The sequence below is a fragment of the Haplochromis burtoni genome, unplaced genomic scaffold (assembly GCF_018398535.1).
Source record: "Haplochromis burtoni strain Fernald_Lab_line unplaced genomic scaffold, NCSU_Asbu1 Contig_246, whole genome shotgun sequence".
Classification (NCBI taxonomy): Eukaryota; Metazoa; Chordata; class Actinopteri; order Cichliformes; family Cichlidae; genus Haplochromis; species Haplochromis burtoni.
In genome coordinates this window covers 25960-35325 of record NW_024582607.1, presented here as the reverse complement: position 1 = coordinate 35325, position 9366 = coordinate 25960, and the positions used below count along the sequence as shown (strand labels likewise).

General features: G+C 41.5%; 2 long non-coding RNA genes across 6 annotated transcripts; both read right to left on the bottom strand.

The window, feature by feature from the left end:
* Positions 1-831: 831 nt before the first annotated feature.
* On the bottom strand, positions 832-2793 carry LOC121815582. 5 transcript variants are annotated; one of them, XR_006055198.1, is made up of 4 exons: positions 2752-2793; positions 2147-2270; positions 1567-1898; positions 832-1424 (listed from the first exon to the last, which is right to left on the bottom strand). It is a non-coding gene; the product is annotated as an uncharacterized LOC121815582 (long non-coding RNA). The 5 variants fall into 5 exon arrangements; XR_006055201.1 differs by having other exon boundaries at positions 2147-2265; XR_006055197.1 differs by lacking the exon at positions 2752-2793 and having other exon boundaries at positions 1567-1686; positions 1792-1898; positions 2147-2745.
* Positions 2794-3261: 468 nt separating this feature from the next.
* On the bottom strand, positions 3262-3776 carry LOC121815583. The gene is made up of 2 exons (XR_006055202.1): positions 3407-3776; positions 3262-3310 (listed from the first exon to the last, which is right to left on the bottom strand). It is a non-coding gene; the product is annotated as an uncharacterized LOC121815583 (long non-coding RNA).
* Between the last annotated feature and the right edge of the window lie 5590 nt (positions 3777-9366).

The following is a 9366-nucleotide window of genomic DNA, read 5'->3' as shown; positions in this document are numbered from 1 at the left end:
AGAGAAGATGCTCGGTTTCTGGAGTCTCCTGGTCCTGTCAGTATTAGTAGGATGCATCTGCTGTGTCTTCTCGTGGATGCTCACCTACCTTGACTCGTTCCAGCCTGGTATGGATTTCCCAACACTGCGGACAGTGGCCCACGTCAGAGACGTTTAATATTGATTACATATGTCTGAATTGCTAACCCTAACCCTAGCTCAACAGACCACAATGCCCTGGACTGTCAGTATTATTACATGCTGTGAACATAAGTAGCTTTGATCACAGTTTATGTTGTAAAAGAGAAGGAATATTGGAAAGAAAGATCAACATTGTGATATTATTTCTTCCAAACTGACCAGAAACATGCTTGTCAGACTCTCACAGCAAAGGATCAGACTCACTGTGCATGACGGCTCAGGCCAATGATGTCTGTTAGATTGTCAGTTGTTTAGTGCTTCTGTACAGTTAGGGTCACCGTCTCTATTTCAGAATAATTAATATGCGGAAAACACTAAAAGTTGATTGTCTTCCAATATTCTAGCATAATTAAAAAACTTTGACTTTGTAAGTACATATTATTAGTCCTAATGCCAGCATGATTCTTCATAACTCCTGCTTTGAAATACTGAACTTTAAAATTTACCTGATGAAAGATCATTTACAGTGGCACTCTGTCAGGATCATTCTGACTGTAAGATCACTGTATTAATCTGAATCCTTCTGAAATGTGCTGTGAATGAATGCTGATGCAACTCACTGTGGGAAAGCTGTTAATAAAATGAATCTGTGACACATGCAACACATTCACAGAGGAAGAGGACACAAAGGGAGGACACGCAGAGGCTGTGTTGAAGTCAGAAATCCAAATCTTTATTAAAAAACAGGCGGCGGTAACAAACAGGAAGACAAGCAGTCCATCAAACAGTCTACAGGGTCAAACATACAGAGAATTCAAACAGCAGTAAAAAATAACTGGACACTGAAAAACTTAAAGCAATGTGAGACGCAATAAAAGGAAGCAGCGCAGTATATTCACTGAATTATCATCAATTACAAAAGAGAAAAACGACGATTTCTAAGGATTATTTTCTTAAATGCAGTTAGAGTGTGGCTGGTAAAGATGGAAACATACAGAATGTAAACTGTGTGAGTTTGTGAACTTTGTTAGTAACAAATGAGGTAAAAAAACAACAACCCCAAAACACAGAACAGAGGTCTCAGTATTCATTAATAATTAGAAAGAAACATTCTGCTCGTGGATTTTTACAGTCTTAGTTCCGCTCGCTGTCATCATTATAATCATCATGATCAATGGCGAGGTCCTGAGGTGGGCGGGGCTGTCTCTGGTGATGTCACCATGAAGGAACAGCATCTGGCACGTGTTGGTGAAACATCTCAGTACACTGGTGTAGTTTCCTCTCCAGCTGTTTGACATGTGACACTTGAACATTAAGGGGAAGAAGAAGAAACAGTGTTAGGTCAGGTGACCACATGGTTTCTAAAGTAACTGACAGGAAGTAACCAGGCCGTTAGAAATGGATGGCATGTGTTTAGAGTTACTGGAGTTGGGTAACTCTACTTACCAAAAGCAGAAGCACACAGATGAAGGATCAGATGCTGAATGTTGCAGGAACATGCTCTGTGCGGTGGTCATTCAGTGCTGCTCGGCAGGTTAGACAGTCCAAGACTGATATGCTGCCCATCTGAGAGTTTGAAAACACACATGCAAAGATTTATTTTGTGTTACAGTCAAAGTTGGATGTTCATTTTTGTCCTTTAAAAATGTTTGTGTATTTGAAAGCACTAACATTTAAGGATGACTTGGATCGTCTCCTTTAAAGGGGAGACAAGTGTATCCACTGATCACGTCACTTTACCTGGATGATGACTCCTCCCCCCTCACTCAGAAACACTCCTAATATAACCAAGCAAATAAATAATATTGAAGATTTACTTACATCATTACAAAAACAGCAAAAACATCTCCCTTTGATTCTATTTCTCCATTCCTGCTGAACATCAGGCAACAAATATCTCAATAAATCACAGTAAAATGTAAAGCACATGTTTTTCTTTGTCTAACCTCTGCAGAGCCTCTGTCAAGAAAAACATATCTGTAAGCATAAAACAAATATACATTTCATAACACGTCACTGGACAAACCTCTGATTTCCTCTGTGCAGTGCAGACGAACATCAGTCAGCAAGTGACTCTGCTGGTTCTTCTGAGGAAACACCACCGTCTCTCCACACCGTCACCATCTGTGAGCACAAACTGCTGCTCTGCTCTGCCAGCATGTAGGAATCACATATCACACACACAGGGGTGAAGAAACATCAGAGCTCAACTTTGGATACTTTAGATCTAAACAGATCAAAGTAGCTCTTAGTTTCAACAATCAGTGAGCAGACAAACAATGATACCAAACTGATTCTGTATGAATACAATATGGTATTTTCAATACAGGTGTCAAATTAATTTATTAAAACTAATACAGATATATGTATTTTTTTGATAAATTAGTTTGCTAAATTATAAGAATATATATATATTTTTTTCATTTAACAATTGCAACTGAAAGAAATTAATATTGAACAAAAATATATTGTCACATTCTGAGCATGCTCAGCACGCTGACAGACTTGAAGTTGCTACAGATTTTAAGAAGTGATAATTATAGGGAAGAAACTTCTCTTTTTCATCCGTTTAATCAAACATTTGATGCCTCAGCTGTCTCAGTCCTGTAGCGTTCTGCAACTACAACTAACCTGAGGCTTGGATTTGGCTGCAGGTGCCTGTCTCCTTCTCAACTGTGTATTACCATTTTCCTACTTGCTATCACAGACCAGTGCATCTGTCCAGTCTCAACCGAGACATGGACTATGTTTGGGTTCAACCATTTAATCCCACTTCTTCCTGAGCTTTGCTTCATCACAAGACCAAAGGTGGCATCCCGTGTCACAGTCTTATCATCATCCAGAAGAAACATTTGAAGAAACATCATGGAGAAGAAACATTTACGCGCCTCCTGGTTTTGTTTTCTGATCCTGCAAAGAAAAAGACTGAGGACAACAAAGCCCAGAGAACACGAGATACACAACATCCAACATTCAGACTCAACAGCCTCCATAAATGAAGAGCACCAGGTTGGTTCAGTTATAGTAGATATGAGCATACTTCACATTACTGGGTATGAATAATAATCAAGAGACAAACTTTGAAGATGCAGAGCATGATGTCCCATCAGACTGTAAACAAACATCCACCAGGCTTCTTTGTTGCCAAAATTGATGATTCTCCCATCAGGGATCAGTAGAGTGTATTAACCTGTGGTATAAGCAGCAGTCACTGAAATATTACTGTTTCAGATAAGAAATCTAGCACATAAAAGCCAGGGTGGGGGATCTCTGCAAACTGACTTACCTCTGCAAGTGTGAAGCTCAACAAAAATCTGACTCTCCAGTCACAGACAAACAAAAACTCCAGCTGGGAGATAGAAAACGCTGTCTGGGTCTTGCTGGATGTTGCTGGTCAGAGTCCCACATTAGCAGAGTGCTTCTTGGTCCCACTGACCCATGTGGACAGCGACTGTGGAGAACTGTTCTGGAAAACAGAGAAGAGAATTAAAATAACAAAAAGCCAAACAGGATTTCCACAAAGACTCTCTTGGAATCAGCAATCAAAAAATCACTGGTTCATATTAAATATGAACAGGTTCCTCAAATGTACGCAGTTCAGATCTGATTTAATTTAATTTCCTTCACACAGCACATTCGTCCAGGCTGACAGGTAAACATAGAATTTTATATTTCCATCTCACTTACAGCAACATCGTCCCATGCTGCACTAGTAATATACTTACACTAGCGTAATCCTTCTAGGATCTTAACTATGACTCTACGCCAAGAGTTCAGACGTAATGCAAACAGATAATAGAGCTCTAATATTTCGATTACTCATTAACTCACACAAGTTCCAAACCACGTCACCAGACGGATTCTTCTTGTTAGTGGACAAAGCTAATCGATAGTCGACTATTAAATCAGTCGTCGACGATTTTGATAGTCGACGTAATCGTGACTAGTCGACTAATCGTGTCAGCCCTATTTAAAAGAGAGCAAAGTTCCAGTATGTCCACATCAGTCATTAACTAAACATCAGAGGACCTACAGCTCAACCTTGAGGTTCACCAACAATGTTATTGTTGTACTGCTAATATGTATTCATTTTCTGTCTTTAAGACATGATTTTATCCACCTGATTACACGAGATGAAAACAGTAAACTTCAATAATTTGGTAGGATTAGCTGTATGAGAAGCTCGACTACACATCTACGATCCTACTTAACGTCCACATTTTGGTCAAAGAAAAAGACCAAAACTGCAAAGGATACAATAATCTGTTTTGTGTCCCCATAAGAAAGGCTCTGTGATATGTCTCACTCCCCACAACATGAGCAATATCTGAAGACACACACACTGAGCCCAACAACCCGCTGCCTGCTCCCAGCTGGAAATATGGTAAAGAGCCAGAAAGCTGCAGCTTTTCACGACGCCCACTTACAACCTGCTGACTGGAAACAGCCCGGAGGACTGTGCGTCTGCACTACGCCTGAGAGCACGCGTCCTTGTGGATACTTACTTAAAATGATGTGCGTGATGACGAAGGCGAAGATGAAGATGGTGAGGAAGGAGAGCGAGAGGATGAACATGTAGAAGAAGCGGTAGTTCCTCCTCCCCACGCAGTTCCCCACCCAGGGACAGTGGTGGTCGAAGCGCTCTGTGTGGAGAGGGAGAGACGCACAAGTTTATTCCGGTTTCAAGGACAAGCGCACCTAACGTGGCGATCCTCCAACGCTTCGGTAAAACTGGCTGAGACATCACGTTTCTCATAAAGCACAGATGTTCACAAACAGAACCAGGTCACTTCAGTGCAGATAAACAGCACAAATCCTGAACTGTGGGAAACTGGGGGAAAGGGGAAGTGTCCCTCTGGGTCTTGGCATAATAATATAAAACATTTTCACAAAGGACAACCTTCCTATTTATATAACAAGCTAATAGAGAAATGATGTGTTTCTTACATGACTGAGTAAAACTCTCCCTGCCACAGTGGGACGAGGTTAAAGCCAAGAATGTTTGAAATCGACTGCTTGAATAAAACTGCCGGTAATTTTTGATAAACTGCTCTGTAATTCTTGATGTAGTTTGAAACCTTCAGCTGCTTGTGAAATCCTTACCATTAAAAGTCAGCCGGTGACATTTTATTCAGCCAAACTGAAAGCAGCTCCAGGGCACCAATCATGTCACTGATTGCTGTTAGAGCTGTTACTTCATCAGTCTCACTCCACAGTCCCATGTCTGAGTGTGGAACACTAGCTGTGCACAGTGGTAGCCCCTTAACTAATTAATCAGAGCCATTATTGGTTTAGTGAGATGACATGACCTCGATTTGTCTCCATGAATCAACGCCTGGTTAAACCAGTGCCTCCCTTTAGACAAACACTGTAAACACTAACAGTAAAAGCTGCCGATCACAAAGTCTGCCCCGATCGTTACCGTTAGGTGACAGATGATTGTGGAAGAAGGAAAAACATGTTTTATATGTTAATTGTGGGCTCTTTGGCTCAAGGGATACCACAGGGTCGCGACACTGCTTTTTCAAGAGTGTTTTCAGATCTAAATAACATAAAAACAAAAGTTAAAATCCATCCTCGATACACGACTTGACTCTCTTTATCATCTTTGAATATCAAATTTAGAACTTAAAAATTCAAAGAATCTGCAGAAATGCAGATCCCAGCGCACGGAACAATATTCTGCAGCGATTAAAGGATGAAGTGTAAAATAGACCCGTTTCATCTTGTTACCTTTACACTTTATGGATCAGGTGGAGACTACGGCTAACACAAGATGAGACGGCAGTGATATTAACCTATAACGAAAACTAGAGATGGACCGATCCGATATTACGTATCGGTCCAATACTGACCTAAATTACTGGATCGGATATCGGAGAAAAATAAAAATATTTAATCCGATTCATTAAATATCACAAAAGCACCTCACAAAACTTGCACACGCAGTAACTCGGCTCATAACCGTAGCACTTTGGAGCAGTATGCATCACGTGATAGAGCGGTTGTGGCGGTTGAGTATTTGTAGCCTCGCTACCAAACCAGCATTTCATCTCCGATGAAGTGATCCCAGAGAGAAGTAAAGCAAGTGTGTAAGTTCATCTCTGAATGTTTGTAAAGCATTCCCACGTTAAGCTTAACAACCGATATATGGAGCGACTACCTCGCCCTCCCTCTCCTGCTGCTACTTCAATCGTGAAACTGCTTAATGATCAGCTGATCGGCTTTTCTGTCGTGACTCCATCTCTCTTCTTTGTTTTTGGCCCACTTCGCGCCAGAAAGAGGAAACCAGCGGCTGAACAACAGCAGCACTATTAACCTTGATAAGCTGTTGTAAGAATAGGGATGGGTACCGGTGTCCGGTGCCTGACATAAACGGTAGTAACCAGACCGAAAAGCAGCGCACATTTCGGTGCTTTATTTCGGTGCTTTTTTTTCCTGAGCTGTGATACACTTTAGCCAATCATTTTACGTTTCCGAGGATAGTAGGCGGGCCCAGGTACGTACATTCTTTTAGAGCAGAGCTACAGATTAAAAATGCCCAAGGCGAAGCGGTCAAAAGTCTGGCTGTACTTCACAGCAAAAGATGCAAACTCAGCAGCCTGCAACAAGTGCTTTAAGCTGATACTGTGCAAAGGAGGTAACACCTCGAATCTGATGAAACACCTGGCGACACATAGCGGGGTTTTTTTAAAGCCAAGAAATGCGGCGTATTTGATAGCTTGCTGCGAGACCTCACACCGAGCGCATCTACTGCGGGTGGGTTGCCAGTTATCGGACCTGGAGCAACATCCCCCAAAACCACGAAGAGGAGAGTCCTGGCCCCTAGCCCTGCCAGTGTAGCAGAAATGATAAGGATGATGATGCAGCAGCAGCCGTTCTTCTCTGGGTCAGTAGCTTAATGTTGTTCGTGTGTAATTTACGTTGAGTAGGCTAACCACGTTATTACATTAATGCATGTAAGGTGAACTAGCAAACATCATCATAGCTACATGCGGCTGTCTTCTTGTTTGATGGCAGATACTCCCTTCACCCTGGCCAAAAAGGCTAAAATGACCAAAGAAAAAGTGGAAAACAGCTTAAACATGAGAGGTTTTTGGACAAAGTTTGTGTTTTTTCCATTGTTTAAGCACTGCTTCCAGCCAAGAGTGATACCATATATGCCCCATAGCTGCAGAAAAGGCTAACATTGTTATCTTTTTACAAAAAACAGCTGAACATGAGAGGTTTTTGGACCAATTTTGTGTTCTCCATTCTTTAAGCACCGGTTTGAGCACCGGCACCGTTTCAAAAGTACCGATTTGGCACCGGTATCGGATAAAACCTAAACGATACCCATCCCTAGTGATGATGCTGGCTTCAGCTCCTTCTACAATCAGGCAGAAGCTTCTGCAGCATCAGGACACAAACAGAGAGGAGCTTCTATCCTCAGACCATCCAGTCTTTTTCTACAGCTGACGGCTGTAACTGTGCAGGGGCGGATCTAGCAAAGTTTAGCCAGGGGGGCCGATAGGGCATGAACAGGGAAAAGGGGGCACAAAGACATACTTTTCTTTCTTATTCTCATTTAAAATGTCGAGCTTTTAATAAATAATTATCTGAATCTTACACCCAAAGTTTTAATCTGATGTAAAATGTATAGAAGTCCATTACTGTATATAGTAACTGTTAAGTCTAATATACCCTAGTAAGCTATACTACTTTTTCCTTTGGGAAGGTACCATCTGTGCAGTCTGCAGTTCTGTTGAAGAAAGATGTTGAATCTATTTAATTATTCTTGAAAAATTATTGATTTCTGTGCATTTTTTTTTCATGCATTAAATTAAAGTTGATTACGTCAATTAAGCATTCATGAGGTGGAGGGGGTGGTTCCCTATTTTTTTTTTGCTGGGAGTTGGCAACCCTATTAGTTAGGTTGCTTAATATTTCCACTAAGTACTCTTTAAAATACCAGAATAGGGAGGATGGTGTAGGTTTAAGTTTATTAGATTGATCAGTTTTGCTGAACTATGAAATATTTTGGGTGCAGTGTATTTTTTGCATACAGGTATAACAGAATAGCTTTAGTGTTGTTTTCTTTTTTAAACTTGAGTATGAACTTATACAAAATGCAGCAAGATATTTTTTTAAAAACCGCTTTATTCAATATAAAACACACTATATCGGATTTATATCGGTATCGGCAGATATCCAAATTTATGATATCGGTATCTGACATAAAGTGGTATCTTGCCATCTCTAACGAAAACTATCGCCCTCTTGTTGTTTTGCTTACGTAGTAATGTCATTTCCCTAATGGGGTCATTAAAACTTCATCTAACAAAATAAGCATCAGAAAAAAAATGAATCACAGCAAACGATCCTGAAGTCCACCTTCCACAGCATCCACTCACAGCTCAAACACAGACCCCACTGTACACACTGTACAGAAAACAACAGAATACGGCTGCAGGGAAAAGGAGGTGGCATCTGTGTGCTTCACTTTTATAAGCTTCCTCTATGACTCCCGAGGGGATAGCCCTCTTAAAAGGAAGTGACTCTGCCATCCTCCTATCCTCCGCTTGCACTAGGGAGGGCCTATCCATTCTGGCTCCTTACTTATTTAAGAGCTTGTTATCCCCCTGGCTTTTAGAGCAGCAGCGGCAGGGAGCGAGAGAGTCAAGAGGCAGGGAAACACTGCCAGAGTAATCCCCATTTACAGTTTAAGAATAAACGCCAGTCGAGAGAAGAGGTCCCAGAAAAAGTCTTATCAGTCATCCAGCTCCCAAACCATTTTTCATCATTAGTCGGGTGGAGGCCGAGAGCTTAGAGAGCAGCCTGGAGAGTCGAGTTTATCACCCACACCCACCCGCAGCGTGGAGCCCAACTCTTTGTCCCGTTTCACTTCCCTCCATCTGTGACTCACAGCTGGAATCTAAACGGCGTGTTTAGAATTCATAACCAAGGATCTTTATGAGCCGCCCTGCTCTGTGACCATGTTTGGTTTGTGGAAAGCTTTTTGATTCCATTTTCCGCTCATTTACTTCGCTGTGTGTTTTTGGGCCTTTTCTGCTACGTTTCACAATGTGATTGCGTGCATATAAAGTGCACACATTCATTAAAACGTGCCCCTCTGTTTGCCAGGATACCTGCCCTTTTATCTCTGCGCTCAGCTTCCAATCTTCCTTCCTGTCAGCGTGCATCTGTCACATCTGCTTACCGCCACATCTTTTTCCCGTGTTTACTACTTCCTCATCTTTGTCTCTC